General features: G+C 54.7%; 1 protein-coding gene across 3 annotated transcripts in view; it reads left to right on the forward strand.

The window, feature by feature from the left end:
* The first annotated feature begins 19,345 nt into the window (after positions 1-19,345).
* The window catches only part of SMTNL1 (smoothelin like 1), a 166,021-nt gene continuing 164,235 nt past the window's right edge, over positions 19,346-21,131 (forward strand). For all 3 annotated transcript variants that reach the window (XR_015307574.1, XM_086953368.1, XM_086953369.1), the window contains exon 1: positions 19,346-19,482. The gene's annotated coding sequence lies outside the window, so the exon portion shown is untranslated. The remainder of the gene's footprint in view (positions 19,483-21,131) is intronic.

Consider the following 21,131-nt stretch of genomic DNA (forward strand, 5'->3'; position numbering starts at 1 on the left):
ACTTCCTCCCAGAGAAAAGAGCATAGGGCCAGGATGAGGGCTGTCCAACTCCAAATAGAAAGGGAAGAGGTAGCCTTGGCTCAAGCTAAACTTGCTTTAGCAAGAGAAAGAAAATTGTGTGGCTTAGAGGCCACTGGTGGCAGCAAAGTTCCTAAAGAAAAAGACAGGGCCTATGACAATAGAAACCTGACAAAAATTGTGCCCCCCTACAAGGAAGGGGATGATATCCACAAATGGATGACTGCTCTTGAGAGGGCCTGCATGGTACAGCAGGTCCCTGAGGATCAGTGGGCAGCAATTTTATGGTACTCCTTTTCTGAGAAAGGGAGGGACAGGCTCCTCACTGTTAGACCTGAGGATGCCAAAAACTACTCTGTTCTGAAGAGTGCTCTTATTGAAGGGTTTGGCCTAACCACTGAGCAATACAGGTTGTTGTTCAGAGACACCCAAAAAGCACAGACTCAGGACTGGACTGATTTTGTAGATTGTGCCACTAAGGCTCTGGAGGGTTGGCTGCAGGGAAGTAAAGTTTCAGACTATACAGGATTGTACAATCTTATGATGAGAGAGCAGATCCTTAATAACTGTCAGAACCAGCTGTTGCATCAATACCTTGTTGACTCTGATTTGACCTCTCCCCAAGAATTGGGAAAGAAGGCAGACAAATGGGTCAGAACAAGGATTAAGCAGAAACACCAGAACCAAGGTGACCAGAAGAAAACAGACCAGAAGGGTGGGAATCAGAAAGATAAAGAAAAGGACCAGAAGTCTTCAGGCCCCCAAACTAGTAATAAGGAGGGGGGTTCCCAAAATGGAAACAAGAAAAAGAAGAATGATGGCCCAAAGAAACCTTGGTGTAATACCTGCAAATCAGTTTCACACTGGGGCAGTGAATGCACTAAGAAAAATCCAGTCCCCACCACTGCAGCTCCTAAAGCAACTGCACCCCCTAGTACAGTCAGCAGTGGTGGTACACAGCCAAAGGGTTTAGTAGGGTTGACCCTGGGTACTGAGGTGGAATCTGGCCTAGTCAGAATCCCCACACAGGCAGTTCTCCTATATGATGTGGACTTATCTTTGCCCACTGCAGTAAGCCCCAGTAACCTGGGCAAATATAGGCAGACTCCCTTAATTAATGAGAAACTGGCTCAGGCCTACAGGGACACTTGTGCCAGTGTCACAATGGTGACACCTGGCTTTGTGGACCCTGGACAGATTGTACTAGGTGAAAGTTACCTAGTGACCAATGCAAGCAACTCCACTACTTCCCATAGTGTGGCTGTTGTGAACTTCTCCTGGGGAGGGGTAGATGGCCTAAAGAAAGTTGTTGTGAGTGCAGACCTCCCAGTAGACTGTCTGTTAGGCAATGATCTTGAAAGCTCAGTTTGGTCAGAAGTGGAGTACAGGACTCATGCAGAAATGCTAGGGATTTCAGCTCATGTCCTTGCAGTGACAAGGTCTCAGGCTAAGAAGTGCCTTCCTGAACCAGTGGTGGATCTTGAAACAATAGACCAACCACAACCCAAGAGAAGGAGCAAGAGGGTAAAGGCTGTGCCTTCCCACTTGCCCCAGGTTGAGGATCAGGTTTCACAGGAAACTGATTCTGCAGTCCAAGAGGAGACTGTCTCAGATGAGCTTGAACCTGAACAGGTTGAGTTTCTGGGGACAGGGGGACCCTCAAGGGCAGACCTGGGGCAGGCCCAATTAGATTGCCCTTCACTTGAACCCCTCAGACAGCAAGCTGCTGCCGAGGCTGCAGGGAATGCTCAAGGTACCCATAAGGTGTATTGGGATGAAGGGCTCCTTTATTCAGAGGCTAGAGACCCCAAGCCTGGCACCACCAGGAGGTTGGTTATACCTTTGAAGTTTAGGGGCTTCCTTCTTACCTTGGCCCATGATATTCCCCTTGCAGGACACTTAGGCCAGAATAAGACTTGGGACAGGCTTGTTCCACACTTTCACTGGCCTCACATGTCAGAAAATGTCAAGGAGTTTTGTCGCTCCTGTGTCACTTGCCAAGCCAGTGGTAAGTCAGGTGGCACAACAAAGGCCCCCCTGATACCACTACCTGTGGTGGGGGTACCCTTTGAAAGAGTTGGAATAGACATTGTGGGTCCCATGGATCCTCAAACAGCATCTGGGCACAGATTTATACTGGTGGTAGTGGATCATGCCACCAGGTACCCAGAGGCAATTCCCCTGAGGACCACCACAGCTCCTGTGGTGGCAAAAGCCCTCATTGCAGTTTTCTCAAGAGTGGGCTTTCCAAAGGAGGTTCTTTCAGACAGAGGTACTAACTTTATGTCTGGATACTTAAAAGCAATGTGGAAAGAGTGTGGAGTAAACTATAAGTTTACCACACCCTACCATCCACAGTGCAATGGGCTTGTGGAAAGGTTCAACAAGACCCTAAAGGGAATGATAAAAGGTTTACCAGAGAAGCTTAGGCGGAAATGGGACATCCTTTTACCCTGCTTGCTCTTTGCTTACAGAGAGGTCCCACAGAAGGGGGTTGGCTACAGCCCTTTTGAACTTTTGTTTGGCCACCCTGTAAGAGGTCCATTGAGTTTGGTGAAGGAAGGATGGGAGTTACCTCTCAAAAAGCCTAAACTAGACATTGTGGACTATGTACTTGGTCTCCGCTCCAGGATGGCTGAATACATGGAGAGAGCATCCAAAAACCTTGAGGCAAGTCAGGAATTACAGAAAGCCTGGCATGACCAAAAGGCTGTTATGGTTGAGTTCCAGCCAGGACAGAAGGTGTGGGTGTTGGACCCAGTGGGGCCAGCAGCTCTCCAGGACAAATGGACTGGACCCTACCCTATCATTGAAAAGAAGGGAGAAGTCACCTACTTGGTTGACTTTGGTACCCCTAGGAGCCCCCACAGGGTGCTCCATGTGAACAGATTGAAAGCATTTGTTGACAGGGAGGACATGAGTCTCCTCATGGCCACAGATGGGGAACAGGAGGAAGAGAGTGACCCTCTCCCAGACCTGCTTTCCCAGAACCCTGATGATGGTTCAGTTGATGGAGTAGCCTTGGCAGGCAGCCTCACTGAGCAGCAACAGGTGGACTGCAGACAGGTGTTGCAGGCCCACAGACATTTGTTTTCACTCACACCCAGTCAGACTAACTGGTGCACCCATGAGGTGGACACTGGTGACAATCTGCCTGTCAAGAATAAGATCTACAGGCAACCTGACCATGTCAGGGATTGTATAAAGGCTGAGGTGCAAAAGATGTTGGAGCTTGGAGTGATTGAGCCATCAGAGAGCCCATGGGCTAGCCCAGTGGTCCTTGTGCCAAAACCTCATACCAAAGATGGGAAGAGAGAAATGAGGTTTTGTGTGGACTACAGAGGTCTCAATGCTGTCACTAGGACAGATGCTCATCCCATTCCAAGAGCAGATGAGCTCATTGATAAATTGGCTTCTGCCAAGTTTCTGAGCACATTTGATTTGACAGCTGGCTACTGGCAAATCAGACTAGCTGAAGAGTCAAAAGCCAAAACAGCATTCTCTACCCCTAGTGGACATTATCAGTTTGTGGTAATGCCCTTTGGTTTGAAGAATGCACCTGCCACTTTCCAAAGGTTGGTGAACCAAGTCCTTGCTGGGTTGGATGACTTTTGTGCAGCATATCTAGATGATATTGCTGTCTTTAGCTCCACCTGGGAGGATCACCTGATCCACCTGAAGAAGGTTCTGGAGGCCCTGCAAAAGGCAGGCCTGACTATCAAGGCTACTAAGTGCCAGATAGGGCAGAGCAAGGTTGTGTACTTGGGCCACCTAGTAGGTGGGGGTCAAGTTCAACCACTGGAGAGCAAGATCCAGACCATACAGGACTGGGCTCCTCCAACTACCCAGACACAAGTCAGAGCCTTCTTGGGCCTGACTGGGTACTACAGAAAATTTGTAAAGAACTATGGGTCCATTGTGACACCATTGAATGACTTGACATCCAAGAAGATGCCCAAAAAGGTTCAGTGGACAGTTAGCTGTCAAAAGGCATTTGATGACCTGAAGAAGGCCATGTGCTCTGCACCTATCCTGAAGAGTCCTGACTACTCCAAACAGTTCATTGTACAGACAGATGCTTCTGAGTTGGGGGTGGGAGCTGTGCTTTCACAACTTAATCAAGATGGTCAAGACCAGCCCATTGCTTTTATTAGCAGAAGGCTGACCCCCAGGGAGAAACGTTGGTCAGCTATTGAGAGGGAGGCCTTTGCTGTGGTTTGGGCCCTGAAGAAGTTGAGGCCATACTTGTTTGGTACTCACTTCCTAATTCAGACAGACCATAAGCCCCTCTTGTGGCTAAATCAGATGAAGGGTGAAAATCCCAAACTGCTCAGGTGGTCCATTTCCCTACAGGGGATGGACTTTACAGTGGAGCACCGCCCAGGGACTGACCATGGTAATGCAGATGGTCTCTCCAGGTACTTCCACTTAGAACATGAAGACTTATCTGGTCAAGGTTAAGTTTAATGTCCCTGCGTTTGGGGGGGGGTTATGTAGGAGAGTAGGGTCTGCTATCCTATGGTCACCCCAATTTTTGCTTTTTGCTTCACTGGTTTTCGACTTACTGAGGCTGTGGGCCTGCTAATCAGACCCCCAGCCTGCTGTTCTCTCTCTAAATTTATGATACATGTGCTATAGGTACATACCACAATTGGAAATGGACTCCTTGTCAGCCCCTGTACCATGCACTATAGGTGCTCAGGGCATAGGTGCCACCAAGGCCTACCAGGGGCTGAAGCATAGCTTTTGCCACCCCTGGCTGGTTCTTAAATTGACACAACTGGCTGATCACTCAGCTGGGGCAAGTGGGTGTAATCACCCCTTGCTTAGATATAGTATACCTATATCTAAACCTATATCTGGACACATATATAGCCTGTAAGCCACTCCTATGGAAGGCCTCATCAATCCTGGAGGCAGAGTGCGTGGTTTTATGTGAGATGGTGCTCTGGCATGAGCTGAGCCTGTCTGCAGCTGTCGGGAACAACTCCCTAAGCTGATCCGGGATAATGCCATACCATATACTCTTAAGCGCATTATAATCCTCGCGGTTATATAGCAACTTTGGTTTGGCTTTATCAAAACATGTCGTGTAAGGTGTCATACGAATTGGAATACTACCCCCTCGCCAGTTCTGGCGACGGGGGTAGCATTCCACCCTTCTAGAGGGAGAAGACATGTTACTTTACTGAAACGCGGTTGATATAAAATGAGCCTCAGATCCACAAAATGGATGCCCCTGCCACAGACACGGGTCTGGCCTCCTGCTGCTGACCGAAACCCGGCAGAGGAGGCCTGGACAAAGAGTTTCCTGTCACAGGGCGGTGTCAAACCACCCCAGACAGGAGATAGTGGATTGGAGTAGGGAGGTTTCAAAGAAACCAGACACTGCCTGGGGAGCACAAGGCTGCCCCTTGCAGGATCCGGCCAAACCGGTTCTGGGGCCTCCCAGCCCCTGTCCCAGCGCGGCCAGGATCAAAGGAAAGGGGTGTAACCACCCCCTTCCTGGGTCCCACCCATAGGAGGGGACCTAGCAGGATGTCCAACCCCCTAGATTCGAATAAGAGGGGGAGCAGTCCCAACGGACCACAGATCATCCTGAAGAAACATAAGAAACGAAATCTGGACCCTTCGACTTTCTACACGACGTGAGAAGACTGAAGAATCTCCCTTGTGGTCAAGGAGTGACCACCCTGTGCAAACAGGCACCATCCAGCCCTCGACCCTTGCTTTGTTGCAGTTCCCGCCGGAACTCGAGCGACAGAGATCGACGAGATCAAGCTTGCCTGCCTTCTACCTGCCCGATCCACAGTCCCTGCAGAGCTGAGACCCGTGGAGGTGACCGGAAGCGTGGGGCACGCCATCTTGAAAAGGCCACGAGACGCTGACCGTGCAGCCCACGAGTGACCCTCGAAGCTGTACACCGGGGTTTGAGAAGCCCCAGCCCCGAGCTCCACTTGCACCAAAGCTCACCCCTCCACACTCGACGAGTGCTGCGTGGGGCCCTTCTGCCTGTGTGTGCTCGACGCGTTGGCCCGGTCACTTGCCAGCTGGCTTGTGGCCCCTGTGCCGACGAAACACGAAATACGACTTGCTTTTCTGGTTGCTCCAGATCTGCACCAGCTCCTGTGAAAAGGAGCACCCACTCTGACCCTCCTGGTTCGAGTGATAAGCAATCTCCCGGTTCCGCGTGGATTGCTTTTGCCAAGTGCTGTTTGCTACAATCTTCAAGCCGACGGTGCTGACGGCGAGAGCCTACGTGGGACAGATCGTGACCTGCTCCTGGACGTCGCAGATGCCCCAGAGCCCACGTGACAGCGGAGAGAAGCCTATCGACAACCGCCTGATTGCGCCCGACATTGCCTGGTTCCGTCCTGGTTCCACCCTGGTCACTGCTGAGTGACCCAGACTCTGTCCCCTCTGCTTTCAGGTACTTTTCTACTTCGATCCACCCTTGGATCGCACCGGACACTTCTGCTTCACAGCGCCTGCAGCTGCAACAGCTCCAAGCACCAAGAACCTGCGTGTCAGAACCCGACGCCACTTCGACCCTGTGCACCCACGGCCTGTGGGTGAGGTAACTTTGCAACGCCGGTGTCTTTACACTGGTACACACCTCTAGGGTCTGTGTCTAAAGTTTTGTGTTCCTAGGTTCAGCGGAAGTATCATTTAATTCACTTTAACTAACTTTTACGCACCATTGACATTACATTGGTGCGCGCCGCACTTTCCGTGCTGCACCCGTATCCTGTGGGCTACTCCCGACTTCATCATTGCTAGTCCTGACTGCTCCCAGCGAATCTCTAGGCCCTAGGCCTAACCATTGTTCGATAAGTGTTACTTATACCACTTTTTTAGTATATGGTTTGAGTGGCCACCCGCCCTCATCCATAATTGTGCAACTTTATATGTTTTACTGTGCTTTTGATTTAACGCTTGTGCCCCTTTCCTCATAAAGAGTACTGGGGAGTAATTTAGAAATAAATACATATATTTTTACAATATATACTTGTGTGGTGTCCTTTCATTTGATTACAGGATTGTATGTGGTAAAACAAGCTCGCTTAACACGACCTCTTAAGTTAAGCCTTTAAGGCTGCTTAGTCCATGCTACCACTAGGATAGCTTGTCTACAAGGTTGACTTACAACCTGACATCTTTGGAGTTTGTTTGGACTGATACCCAGTGGTTCCAGAATTGGAAACACTACATATCAGGCCAACTTCTCACACCCATGTACTGTGTGTGTGCCACAGGTGTAAAGCTGCAGCCCATGTACTGTGTGTGTGCTGCCGGTGTAAAACTACAGCCCATGTGCTGTGTGTTTGCCACAGGGGTAAAGCTGCAGCCCATGTGCCCTGTGTGCCGCAGGTGTAAAGCTGCAGCCCATGTACTGTGTGTGTGCCACAGGTGTAAAGCTGCAGCCCATGTACTGTGTGTGTGCCACAGGTGTAAAGCTGCAGCCAATGTACTGTGTGTTTGCCACAGGTGTAAAGCTGCAGCCCATGTACTGTGTGTGTGCCACAGGTGTAAAGCTGCAGCCCATGTACTGTGTGTTTGCCACAGGTGTACAGCTGCAGCCCATGTACTGTGTGTGTGCCACAGGTGTAAAGCTGCAGCCCATGTACTGTGTGTGTGCCACAGGTGTAAAGCTGCAGCCCATGTACTGTGTGTTTGCCACAGGTGTAAAGCTGCAGCCCATGTGCTGAGTGTGCCACAGGGGTAAAGCTGCAGCCCATGTGCTGTGTGTGTGCTGCCGGTGTAAAGCTGCAGCCCATGTGCCGTGTGTGTGCTGCCGGTGTAAAGCTGCAGCCCATGTGCCGTGTGTGTCGCAGAGATAAAGCTGCAGCCCATGTGCTGTGTGTGCCGCAGGGGTAAAGCTGCAGCCCATGTGCTATGTGTGCCACAGGGGTAAAGCTGCAGCCCATGTGATGTGTGTGCCGCAGGGGTAAAGCTGCAGCCCATGTGCCGTGTGTGTGCTGCCGGTGTAAAGCTGCAGCCCATGTGCCGTGTGTGTGCTGCCGGTGTAAAGCTGCAGCCCACGTGCTGTGTGTGCCGCAGGGGTAAAGCTGCTGCCCATGTGGTGTGTGTGCCGCAGGGGTAAAGCTGCAGCCCATGTGCCGTGTGTGTGCCACAGGTGTAAAGCTTCAGCCCATGTACTGTGTGTACCGCAGGGGTAAAGCTGCAGCCCATGTGCTGTGTGTGCCGCAGGGGTAAAGCTGCAGCCCATGTGCTGTGTGTGCCACAGGGGTAAAGCTGCAGCCCATGTGCTGTGTGTGTGCTGCCGGTGTAAAGCTGCAGCCCATGTGCCGTGTGTGTGCTGCCGGTGTAAAACTGCAGCCCATGTGCTGTGTGTGCCAGAGGGGTAAAGCTGCAGCCCATGTGCGGTGTGTGCCACAGAGGTAAAGCTGCAGACCATGTTCTGTGTGTGTGCTGCAGGTGTAAAGCTGCAGCCCATGTGCTGTGTGTGTGCTGCCGGTGTAAAGCTGCAGCCCATGTGCCGTGTGTGCCGCAGAGATAAAGCTGCAGCCCATGTGCTCTGTGTGCCGCAGGGGTAAAGCTGCTGCCCATGTGGTGTGTGTGCCGCAGGGGTAAAGCTGCAGCCCATGTGCCGTGTGTGTGCCACAGGTGTAAAGCTGCAGCCCATGTACTGTGTGTACCGCAGGGGTAAAGCTGCAGCCCATGTGCTGTGTGTGCCGCAGGGGTAAAGCTGCAGCCCATGTGCTGTGTGTGATGCAGGGGTAAAGCTGCAGCCCATGTGCCGTGTGTGCCGCAGGGGTAAAGCTGCAGCCCATGTGCCGTGTGTGCCGCAGGGGTAAAACTGCAGCCCATGTGCTGTGTGTGTGCCACAGGTGTAAAGCTGCAGCCCATGTACTGTGTGTGTGCCACAGGTGTAAAGCTGCAGCCCATGTACTGTGTGAGTGCCACAGGTGTAAAGCTGCAGCCCATGTACTGTTTGTGTGTGCCACAGGTGTAAAGCTGCAGCCCATGTGCCGTGTGTGCCGCAGGGGTAAAGCTGCAGCCCATGTGCTGTGTGTGTGCCACAGGTGTAAAGCTGCAGCCCATGTACTGTGTGTGTGCCAAAGGTGTAAAGCTGCAGCCCATGTACTGTGTGTGTGCCACAGGTGTAAAGCTGCAGCCCATGTACTGTGTGTTTGCCACAGGTGTAAAGCTGCAGCCCATGTACTGTGTGTGTGCCACAGGTGTAAAGCTGCAGCCCATGTACTGTGTGTTTGCCACAGGTGTAAAGCTGCAGCCCATGTACTGTGTGTGTGCCACAGGTGTAAAGCTGCAGCCCATGTACTGTGTGTTTGCCACAGGTGTAAAGCTGCAGCCCATGTACTGTGTGTGTGCCACAGGTGTAAAGCTGCAGCCCATGTACTGTGTGTGTGCTGCCGGTGTAAAGCTACAGCCCATGTGCCGTGTGTGCCGCAGGGGTAAAGCTACAGCCCATGTGCTGTGTGTGTGCCACAGGTTTAAAGCTGCAGCCCATGTACTGTGTGTGTGCCACAGGTGTAAAGCTGCAGCCCATGTACTGTGTGTGTGCCACATGTGTAAAGCTGCAGCCCATGTACTGTGTGTGTGCCACAGGTGTGAAGCTGCAGACCATGTACTGTATGTGTGCCACAGGTGTAAAGATACAGCCCATGTACTGTGTGTGTGCCACAGGTGTAAAGCTGCAACCCATGTACTGTGTGTGTGCCACAGGTGTAAAGCTGCAGCCCATGTACTGTGTGTGTGCCACAGGTGTAAAGCTGCAGCCCATGTACTGTGTGTGTGCCACAGGTGTAAAGCTGCAGCCCATGTACTGTGTGTTTGCCACAGGTGTAAGGCTGCAGCCCATGTGCTGTGTGTGTGCCACAGGTGTAAAGCTGCAGCCCATGTACTGTGTGTGTGCCACAGGTGTAAAGCTGCAGCCCATGTACTGTGTGTGTGCCACAGGTGTAAAGCTGCAGCCATTGTACTGTGTGTGTGCCACAGGTGTAAAGCTGCAGCCCATGTACTGTGTGTTTGCCACAGGTGTAAAGCTGCAGCCCATGTACTGTGTGTGTGCCACAGGTGTAAAGCTGCAGCCCATGTACTGTGTGTTTGCCACAGGTGTAAAGCTGCAGCCCATGTACTGTGTGTGTGCTGCCGGTGTAAAACTACAGCCCATGTGCTGTGTGTTTGCCGCAGGGGTAAAGCTGCAGCCCATGTGCCCTGTGTGCCGCAGGTGTAAAGCTGCAGCCCATGTACTGTGTGTGTGCCACAGGTGTAAAGCTGCAGCCCATGTACTGTGTGTGTGCCACAGGTGTAAAGCTGCAGCCAATGTACTGTGTGTTTGCCACAGGTGTAAAGCTGCAGCCCATGTTCTGTGTGTGTGCCACAGGTGTAAAGCTGCAGCCCATGTACTGTGTGTTTGCCATAGGTGTACAGCTGCAGCCCATGTACTGTGTGTGTGCCACAGGTGTAAAGCTGCAGCCCATGTACTGTGTGTGTGCCACAGGTGTAAAGCTGCAGCCCATGTACTGTGTGTTTGCCACAGGTGTAAAGCTGCAGCCCATGTACTGTGTGTGTGCCACAGGTGTAAAGCTGCAGCCCATGTACTGTGTGTGTGCTGCCGGTGTAAAGCTACAGCCCATGTGCCGTGTGTGCCGCAGGGGTAAAGCTACAGCCCATGTGCTGTGTGTGTGCCACAGGTGTAAAGCTGCAGCCCATGAACTGTGTGTGTGCCACAGGTGTAAAACTGCAGCCCATGTACTGTGTGTGTGCCACAGGTGTAAAGCTGCAGCCTATGTACTGTGTCTGTGCCACAGGTGTAAAGCTGCAGCCCATGTACTGTGTGTGTGCCACAGGTGTAAAGCTGCAGCCCATGTGTAGTGTGTGTGCCACAGGTGTAAAGCTGCAGCCCATGTACTGTGTGTGTGCCACAGGTGTAAAGCTGCAGCCCATATACTGTGTGTGTGCCACAGGGGTAAAGCTGCAGCCCATGTATTGTGTGTGTGCCACAGGTGTAAAGCTGCAGCCCATGTACTGTGTGTTTGCCACGGGTGTAAAGCTGCAGCCCATGTACAGTGTGTGTGCCACAGGTGTAAAGCTGCAGCCCATGTACTGTGTGTGTGCCACAGGTGTAAAGCTGCAGCCCATGTGCTGTATGTGTGCCACAGGTGTTAAGCTGCAGCCCATGTACTGTGTGTGTGCCACAGGGGTAAAGCTGCAGCCCATGTACTGTGTGTGTGCCACAGGTGTAAAGCTGCAGCCCATGTACTGTGTGTTTGCCACAGATGTAAAGCTGCAGCCCATGTACTGTGTGTGTGCCACAGGTGTAAAGCTGCAGCCCATGTACTGTGTGTGTGCCACAGGTGTAAAACTGCAGCCCATGTACTGTGTGTTTGCCACAGGTGTAAAGCTGCAGCCCATGTACTGTGTGTTTGCCACAGGTGTAAAGCTGCAGCCCATGTACTGTGTGTGTGCCACAGGTGTAAAGCTGCAGCCCATGTACTGTGTGTGTGCCACGGGTGTAAAGCTGCAGCCCATGTAGAGAGGTGTGGCTCACTGGTTAGAGGCGGCAGACCCGGAGGCTGAGAACGGCCCGGGACCAGGGTTCGATTCCCGACGCGGCAGGGTCGAGGACCAGGGTCGGCGGACTGATAATTCTCGCCTCGGTGCCCACTTTGGGCAGTGATCACACTCGGTAACTCTGGGCATTAAGCTTGCCTCATCTCTACAACGGCCCCCCACAGACGCCGGGGATGCCTGGCTTCACCTTGGAGATACCCAGCATGGGACCATCTCACAGGGAAAGCCAGGACGGGTTCCCCAGCGGTCATTCGCGCCAGGATACTCCGGTAGTAATTGAGCGCGATACAAAACACCTTACATTTACATTTACATTTACATGTACTGTGTGTGTGCCACAGGGGTAAAGCTGCAGCCCATGTACTGTGTGTGTGCCACAGGTGTAAAGCTGCAGCCCATGTACTGTGTGTTTGCCACAGGTGTAAAGCTGCAGCCCATGTACTGTGTGTGTGCCACAGGTGTAAAGCTGCAGCCCATGTACTGTGTGTGTGCCACAGGTGTAAAGCTGCAGCCCATGTACTGTGTGTTTGCCACAGGTGTAAACCTGCAGCCCATGTACTGTGTGTGTGCCACAGGTGTAAAGCTGCAGCCCATGTACTGTGTGTGTGCCACAGGTGTAAAGCTGCATCCCATGTACTGTGTTTGCCACAGGTGTAAAGCTGCAGCCCATGTACTGTGTGTGTGCCACAGGTGTAAAGCTGCAGCCCATGTACTGTGTGTGTGCTGCCGGTGTAAAGCTACAGCCCATGTGCCGTGTGTGCCGCAGGGGCAAAGCTGCAGCCCATGTACTGTGTGTGGGCCACAGGTGTAAAGCTGCAGCCCATGTACTGTGTGTGTGCCACAGGTGTAAAGCTGCAGCTCATGTACTGTGTGTGTGCCACAGATGTAAAGCTGCAGCCCATGTACTGTGTGTTTGCCACAGGTGTAAAGCTGCAGCCCATGTACTGTGTGTGTGCCACAGGTGTAAAGCTGCAGCCCATGTACTGTGTGTGTGCCACAGGTGTAAAGCTGCAGCCCATGTACTGTGTGTGTGCCACAGGGGTAAAGCTGCAGCCCATGTACTGTGTGTTTGCCACAGGTGTAAAGCTGCAGCCCCTGTACTGTGTGTGTGGCACAGGTGTAAAGCTGCAGCCCATGTACTGTGTGTAGGCCACAGGTGTAAAGCTGCAGCCCATGTACTGTGTGTGTGCCACAAGAGTAAAGCAGCAGCCCATGTACTGTGTGTGTGCCACAGGGGTAAAGCTGCAGCCCATGTACTGTGTGTTTGCCACAGGTGTAAAGCTGCAGCCCATGTACTGTGTGTTTGCCACAGGTGTAAAGCTGCAGCCCATGTACTGTGTGTGTGCCACAGGTGTAAAGCTGCAGCCCATGTACTGTGTGTGTGCCACAGGTGTAAAGCTGCAGCCCATGTACTGTGTGTGTGCCACAGGTGTAAAGCTGCAGCCCATGTACTGTGTGTTTGCCACAGGTGTAAAGCTGCAGCCCATGTACTGTGTGTGTGCCACAGGTGTAAAGCTGCAGCCCATTTACTGTGTGTTTGCCACAGGTGTAAAGCTGCAGGCCATGTACTGTGTGTTTGCCACAGGTGTAAAGCTACAGCCCATGTACTGTGTGTTTGCCACAGGTGTAAAGCTGCAGCCCATGTACTGTGTGTGTGCCACAGGTGTGAAGATGCAGCCCATGTACTGTGTGTGTGCTGCCGGTGTAAAGCTGCAGCCCATGTACTGTGTGTGTGCCACAGGTGTAAAGCTGCAGCCCATGTGCCCTGTGTGCCGCAGGGGTAAAGCTGCAGCCCATGTGCCGTGTGTGCCGCAGGGGTAAAGCTGCAGCCCATGTACTGTGTGTGTGCCGTGGGGGTAAAGCTGCAGCCCATGTGCCATGTGTGTGCCGTGGGGGTAAAGCTGCAGCCCATGTGCCGTGTGTGCCGCAGCGGTAAAGCTGCAGCCCATGTACTGTGTGTGTGCCACAGGTGTAAAGCTGCAGCCCATGTACTGTGTGTGTGCCACAGGTGTAAAGCTGCAGCCCATGTGCCTTGTGTGTGCCACAGGTGTAAAGCTGCAGCCCATGTACTGTGTGTGTGCTGCCAGTGTAAAACTACAGCCCATGTGCTGTGTGTTTGCCGCAGGGGTAAAGCTGCAGCCCATGTGCCGTGTGTGTGCCACAGGTGTAAAGCTGCAGCCCATGTACTGTGTGTGTGCCACAGGTGTAAAGCTGCAGCCCATGTACTGTGTGTGTGCCACAGGTGTAAAGCTGCAGCCCATGTACTGTGTGTTTGCCACAGGTGTAAAGCTGCAGCCCATGTGCTGTGTGTGTGCCACAGGTGTAAAGCTGCAGCCCATGTACTGTGTGTGTGCCACAGGTGTAAAGCTGCAGCCCATGTACTGTGTGTTTGCCACAGGTGTAAAGCTGCAGCCCATGTACTGTGTGTTTGCCACAGGTGTAAAGCTGAAGACCATGTGCCGTGTGTGTGCCACAGGTGTAAAGCTGCAGCCCATGTACTGTGTGTGTGCCACAGGTGTAAAGCTGCAGCCCATGTACTGTGTGTGTGCCACAGGGGTAAAGCTGCAGCCCATGTACTGTGTGTTTGTTGCACAGGTGTAAAGCTGCAGCCCATGTACTGTGTGTGTGCCACAGGTGTAAAGCTGCAGCCCATGTACTGTGTGTTTGCCACAGGTGTAAAGCTGCAGCCCATGTACTGTGTGTGTGCCACAGGTGTAAAGCTGCAGCCCATGTACTGTGTGTGTGCCACAGGTGTAAAGCTGCAGCCCATGTGCCGTGTGTGTGCCGTGGGGGTAAAGCTGCAGCCCATGTGCTGTGTGTGCCGCAGCGGTAAAGCTGCAGCCCATGTGCCGTGTGTGCCGCAGGTGTAAAGCTGCAGCCCATGTACTGTGTGTGCCGCAGGGGTAAAGCTGCAGCCCATGTACTGTGTGTTTGTTGCACAGGTGTAAAGCTGCAGCCCATGTACTGTGTGTGTGCCACAGGTGTAAAGCTGAAGACCATGTGCCGTGTGTGTGCCACAGGTGTAAAGCTGCAGCCCATGTACTGTGTGTGTGCCACAGGTGTAAAGCTGCAGCCCATGTACTGTGTGTGTGCCACAGGGGTAAAGCTGCAGTCCATGTACAGTGTGTTTGTTGCACAGGTGTAAAGCTGCAGCCCATGTACTGTGTGTGTGCCACAGGTGTAAAGCTGCAGCCCATGTACTGTGTGTTTGCCACAGGTGTAAAGCTGTACTGTGTGTTTGCCACAGGTGTAAAGCTGCAGCCCATGTACTGTGTGTGTGCCACAGGTGTAAAGCTGCAGCCCATGTACTGTGTGTGTGCCACAGGTGTAAAGCTGAAGACCATGTGCCGTGTGTGTGCCACAGGTGTAAAGCTGCAGCCCATGTACTGTGTGTGTGCCACATGTGTAAAGCTGCAGCCCATGTACTGTGTGTGTGCCACAGGTGTAAAGCTGCAGCCCATGTACTGTGTGTGTGCCACAGGTGTAAAGCTGCAGCCCATGTACTGTGTGTGTGCCACAGGTGTAAAGCTGCAGCCCATGTGCCGTGTGTGTGCCGTGGGGTAAAGCTGCAGCCCATGTGCCGTGTGTGCCGCAGGTGTAAAGCTGCAGCCCATGTACTGTGTGTGTGCCACAGGTGTAAAGCTGCAGCCCATGTGCCGTGTGTGCCGTGGGGGTAAAGCTGCAGCCCATGTGCCGTGTGTGTGCCACAGGTGTAAAGCTGCAGCCCATGTACTGTGTGTGTGCCACAGGTGTAAAGCTGCAGCCCATGTACTGTGTGTGTGCCACAGGTGTAAAGCTGCAGCCCATGTACTGTGTGTGTGCCACAGGTGTAAAGCTGCAGCCCATGTGCCGTGTGTGTGCCGTGGGGTAAAGCTGCAGCCCATGTGCCGTGTGTGCCGCAGGTGTAAAGCTGCAGCCCATGTACTGTGTGTGTGCCACAGGTGTAAAGCTGCAGCCCATGTGCCGTGTGTGCCGTGGGGGTAAAGCTGCAGCCCATGTGCCGTGTGTGCCGCAGGGTAATGCTGGAGACAATGTCGAGGGTTAGTGGCACGGGAGAGCTGACAAGAAATAGGCGGGTCCCTATGTGTTCTGTAAATACTGTCCCTCTTGCCGGCCTGCCTGACCCGATCATGCATTCCTTTCCCCTTTTTACCATCCCCCCCTACCTTTCATGCCCATCTGATGTGTCCTGGCTATGCTATGCGCTAATAACCCATGTTATTGTGTATTCACTGTTTTTCTTCTATGTTATATACTTGGCTCCTGTAACTGATGTAATTTTGTAACTTGTAACTCGCTGATCCTCATGTAAAGCGCTCTGATACCTCCGGGTCTAGCCAGCGCTATATAAAACTCTGCAAATAAATAAATAAATACATATGTGCTTCATGGCTGCCGGGATTTTCGACTGAGCCCAGCAGCCTAGCGCCTGGATACCCCACGGTTGAATAGCAGCGCTTTACAAATACGGATGGATTGAGCTAGGGAGGGTCACACTGCACAGTACCTACCCATGTCTGCAGGCAGTACTCCAGCTCCGAGCAGAACCCCTGAGACTGAGGGACCACCCCTGAGGGTGTCCAGGCATGTGGGGTGCTGAGACCCCCGAGGCCCCCTCCCCCCCCCCCCCCACTCCCTGCTGCCTGAGACCCCGAGGTCATGTCAATCCCTGAGACTGAGGGACCACCCCTGAGGGTGTTCAGGCATGTGAGGGTCAGGGTAGAGGATGCTTGCCAACACCACCCCTGCCTGAGACCCCAAGGTCATCCCAACTCCTGAGACTGAGGGACCACCCCTGAGGGTGTTCAGGCATGTGAACGGTCGGGGTAGAGGATGCTTGCCAACACCACCCTTGCCTGGGGACCCAAGGTCATCCCAACCCCTGAGACTGAGGGACCACCCCTGAGGGTGTCCAGGCATGTGGGGTGCTGAGACCCCCGAGGCCCCCTCCCCCCCCCACTCCCTGCTGCCTGAGACCCCGAGGTCATGTCAATCCCTGAGACTGAGGGACCACCGCTGAGGGTGTTCAGGCATGTGAGGGTCAGGGTAGAGGATGCTTGCCAACACCACCCCTGCCTGAGACCCCAAGGTCATCCCAACTCCTGAGACTGAGGGACCACCCCTGAGGGTGTTCAGGCATGTGAACGGTCGGGGTAGAGGATGCTTGCCAACACCACCCTTGCCTGGGGACCCAAGGTCATCCCAACCCCTGAGACTGAGGGACCACCCCTGAGGGTGTTCAGGCATGTGAACGGTCAGGGTGTGGGGTGCCCCTGCCTGGCACCCCGAGGTCATCAGAATCCCTAAGGCTGAGGGACAATCCCTGAGGGTGTCCAGGCATGTGAGGGTCGGGGGGGAGGAGGGGGGGTTGCTGACTCCACCCCCACTGAACGAGACCCTGAAGTACCATCAGAGCCCCTAGGATTGAGGGACAGCCTCGGGTTTGAGGAGGATTCGTGTTCTGCTGTTTTTTTTAACTTTTTTTTTGTGGGTGTCCCCAGAATGGGTCTGTCTTGTCTCCTTCTCACTTAAGAGATACGCTCCCCCCCCCTACCCCCCAGTCCAGAAAATATGGCCGCCCCCTGACGGAAGCTGGCAGCTGGAGGTCACAGGGGTCATGGCTGTTGGGGGGGGAGGGCAGGAGGTGTGATTGAAGGGATAACACCTGTTAATCTGGGATAAAAATAGGAGCTGTGTTCTCCTCGGCGGATAAGAGGGGGGGGGAGGAGGGGGGTGCACTGTGTGTGTCTGTTTACCAGGGAGACGGGGGAGAGGGGGCAGGGGTGAGTGGACAGGGCAGAGACAGGGAAGAGAGAGGGGAGACAGGGGAGAGAGAGAGGGGAGACAGGGGAGGGGGGGAGAGAGAGGAGAGACAGGGGAGACAAGGGAGAAGGGGGAGAGAGAGGGGAGAGACAGGGTAGAGGGGAGGGAGAGGAGAGACAGGGGAGACAAGGGAGAGAGGGGAGAGAGAGAGCGAGAGAGAGAGAGGGAGAGAGAGAGAGAGAGGGGGAAAGAGAGAGGAAAGACAGGGTAGAGGGGGCGTGGGTGAGGGGAGACCAGAGAGAGGGGAGAGAGACAGGAAAGACAGGGGAGAGAGAGGAGAGAGACAGGAGAAACAGGGGCGACAGGAGAGAGGGGTGGAGAGAGAGGAGAAACAGGGGCGACAGGAGAGAGGGGTGGAGAGAGAGAGAGGAGAGTCAGGGGAGAGGGGACAGGGGTGAGAGAGGGTAGAGAGAGAGGAGAGAAAGGGGGAGACAGGGGAGAGAGAGAAGAGAGAGAGGAGAGACTGGGGAGAGGGGAGAGAGAGAGGGGAGACAGGGGAGAGGGGGGAGAGAGAGAGGAGAGACGGGGGAGACAAGGGAGAGGGGGGAAAGAGAGAGGAGAGACAGGGTAGAGGGGGAGAGGAGAGAGAGAGAGAGAGAGAGAGATAGAGAAGGGGGAAAGAGAGAGGAAAGACCGGGAGACAGGGTAGAGGGGGCGTGGGTGAGGGGAGACCAGAGAGAGGGGAGAGAGACAGGAAAGACAGGGGAGAGAGAGGAGAGAGACAGGAGAAACAGGGGCGACAGGAGAGAGGGGTGGAGAGAGAGGAGAAACAGGGGCGACAGGAGAGAGGGTGGAGAGAGAGAGGAGAGACAGGGGAGAGGGGACAGGGGTGAGAGAGGGTAGAGAGAGAGGAGAGAAAGGGGGAGAGAGAGAAGAGAGAGAGGAGAGACTGGGGAGAGGGGAGACCAGCGACAGGGGAGAGAGAGAGGGGAGACAGGGGAGAGGGGGGAGAGAGAGAGGAGAGACAGGGGAGACAAGGGAGAGGGGGAAAGAGAGAGGAGAGACAGGGTAGAGGTGTGGAAAGGGGGGAGAGAGAGAGAGAGAGAGAGGGGGAAAGAGAGAGGAAAGACCGGGAGACAGGGTAGAGGGGGCGTGGGTGAGGGGAGACCAGAGAGAGGGGAGAGACAGGAAAGACAGGGGAGAGAGACAGGAGAAACAGGGCGACAGGAGAGAGGGGTGGAGAGAGAGGAGAGACAGGGGGGAGACAGGGGAGAGAGAGGAGAGACGGGGGAGAAGGGGTGACCAGCGACAGGGGAGAGACAGGGAGACAGGGGAGAGGGGTGAGACCAGTGAGAGGGTAGAGAGAGAGGAGAGAAAGGGGGAGACAGGGGAAAGAGAGGAGTGAGAGAGAGAGGAGAGACGGGGGGAGAAAGGGGAGAGACAGGGAAGAGGGGGGAGACCAGTGAGAGGGTAGAGAGAGAGGAGAGACAGGGGGAGAAAGGGGAGAGAGAGGGGAGAGACATGGTAGAGGGGGAGACCAGCGACAGGGGAGAGACAGGGAGACAGTGGAGAGGGGGGAGGCCAGTGAGAGTGTAGAGACACAGGGAGACGGGGATGGGGCAGGGGAGACCTGTGAGAGGGTAGAGCGACAGATGAGACAGGGGAGAGAGAGAGGAGAGACGGAGACAGGGGAGAGGGAGGTGATGATGATGTGAGACAGGCTCCCGAGAGGGGAGACAGTACAGGTGAGAGTCCACTCTGTGCTACAGAGGGGGAGAGAGAGGAGGGGAGGGGTGTGCTCTCTGTGTGAGACAGGATACAGGAGAAGACAGGAGAGAGAGGAGGGCAGCAGTCTCCACTCTGTGTGAGACAGGACAGGCTGCAGAGTGAGACGGGGGAGAGACGGTGAGAGAGAGCGCAGATAGAGGAGGAGGGGGCTGAGACACCCAGGGGGAGGAGGCATTGGGGCTGGACGGTGGAAGAGGTGAGCCATTCAGAGGTGGACCGCAGAGGGCTGGGGCAGGGTCAACGACCAAGGGACGGAGAACTGAGGCGGAGAGAGGCAGAGACGAGGCGCTGCAGCCGGCCGTGGGCTCCGTCCCTCCCGTGGAAGCGCCTCGAGGCACCTCAAGGCGCTAGGAGGTAAGTGCGGACCTACCTTTTGTATGGAATATTTAAAGCAGCAGCCGAGTGTTTGTGTGATGAATGTGGGGGTGGGGGCGGGGGGCGGGGGTTCCATGTGCTGTTTTATATAGCGCGAACTCGACCCGGGTCAGAGGGTCCGAGCTCAGAGGCGGGTCAGAGATGGGAGAAAAGTCAAGTCTGAGGCTTTCGAGAGCCCCGGGGCTGGGCAGAGATGGGCAGAGGGTCAGAGGCAGAGATGGGCAGAGGGTCAGAGGCAGGTCAGAGATGGGCAGAGGGGCAGAGATGGGCAGAGGGTCAGAGACAGGTCAGAGATGGGAGAAAAGTCAAGGGTCTGAGGCTTCCGAGACCCCCGGGCTGGGCAGAGATGGGCAGAGGGTCAGAGGGTCCGAGCGGAGGTATTGGAGCGCTTTACGGGAGCACCAGTTATATAAGGACAGACACGCATGTGTGCTAGGCTCGGGGAGATAAACTGATTTGCCCAGGATCACAGGATGCGGAGCCGACGCCGAGACTCGAACCCGGTTCATCAGCCCCAAAGTGGGCAGCTCTGGTCGTTATGCGGCTGTGAGGCCGCGTTGGTGCCATTGAGAGCACGCGGGCGGGTCCGGCTCTCTTCAGAGCTCGGAGGGATGATAGGGATGGGGCCGGGTCAGTGATAAGAGGTCAGAGCTCTGGGGCTGCTCAGAGCCTGGAGGAGGCTCAGAAGCAGTCCAGGCACTGTGGAGATCTCTGAGGGTGGTCTGGGCTCTGATGCCTGCCCGCTGTACAGAGCTGTGGGGCGGGCACAGCTGGGGACAGGTCAGAGCTCGGAGCACGGCCAGTGCCCCCCAGAACTCGGAGCCGGGCCTCGGGGCTCGGAGGCAGGTCTGGGCTAGAGGGGTCAGAGCTGAGAGGGACATCAGAGAGAAGCATCCCACGGCTCGGAGGCAGGTCAGAGATGGCTGCGCAGAGGGTCAGAGATGGGCAGCGGGTCAGAGGCAGGTCAGAGATGGGCAGAGCTCAGAGGCAGGTCAGAGATGGGCAGAGGGTCAGAGGTCAGAGATGGGCAGAGGGTCAGAGGCAGGTCAGAGATGGGCAGAGGGGCAGAGGCAGGTCAGTGATGGGCAGAGGGGCAGAGGCATGTCAGAGATGGGCAGAGGGTCAGAGGTCAGAGATGGGCAGAGCTCAGAGGCAGGGCAGAGATGGACAGAGCTCAGAGGCAGGTCAGAGATGGGCAGAGGGTCAGAGATTGGCAGAGCTCAGAGGCAGGTCAGAGATGGGCAGAGCTCAGAGGCAGGGCAGAGATGGGCAGAGCTCAGAGGCAGGGCAGAGATGGACAGAGGGTCAGAGGTCAGAGATGGGCAGAGCTCAGAGGCAGGGCAGAGATGGACAGAGCTCAGAGGCAGGTCAGAGATGGGCAGAGCTCAGAGGCAGGTCAGAGATGGGCAGAGCTCAGAGGCAGGTCAGAGATGGGCAGAGGGTCAGAGATGGGCAGAGCTCAGAGGCAGGTCAGAGATGGGCAGAGCTCAGAGGCAGGTCAGAGATGGGTATAGCTCAGAGGCAGGGCAGAGATGGACAGAGCTCAGAGGCAGGTCAGAGATGGGCAGAGGGTCAGAGGCAGGTCAGAGATGGGCAGAGGGTCAGAGGCAGGTCAGAGATGGGCAGAG

The sequence above is a fragment of the Lissotriton vulgaris genome, chromosome 1_2 (genome assembly GCF_964263255.1).
Source record: "Lissotriton vulgaris chromosome 1_2, aLisVul1.2, whole genome shotgun sequence".
Taxonomy (NCBI): domain Eukaryota; kingdom Metazoa; phylum Chordata; class Amphibia; order Caudata; family Salamandridae; genus Lissotriton; species Lissotriton vulgaris.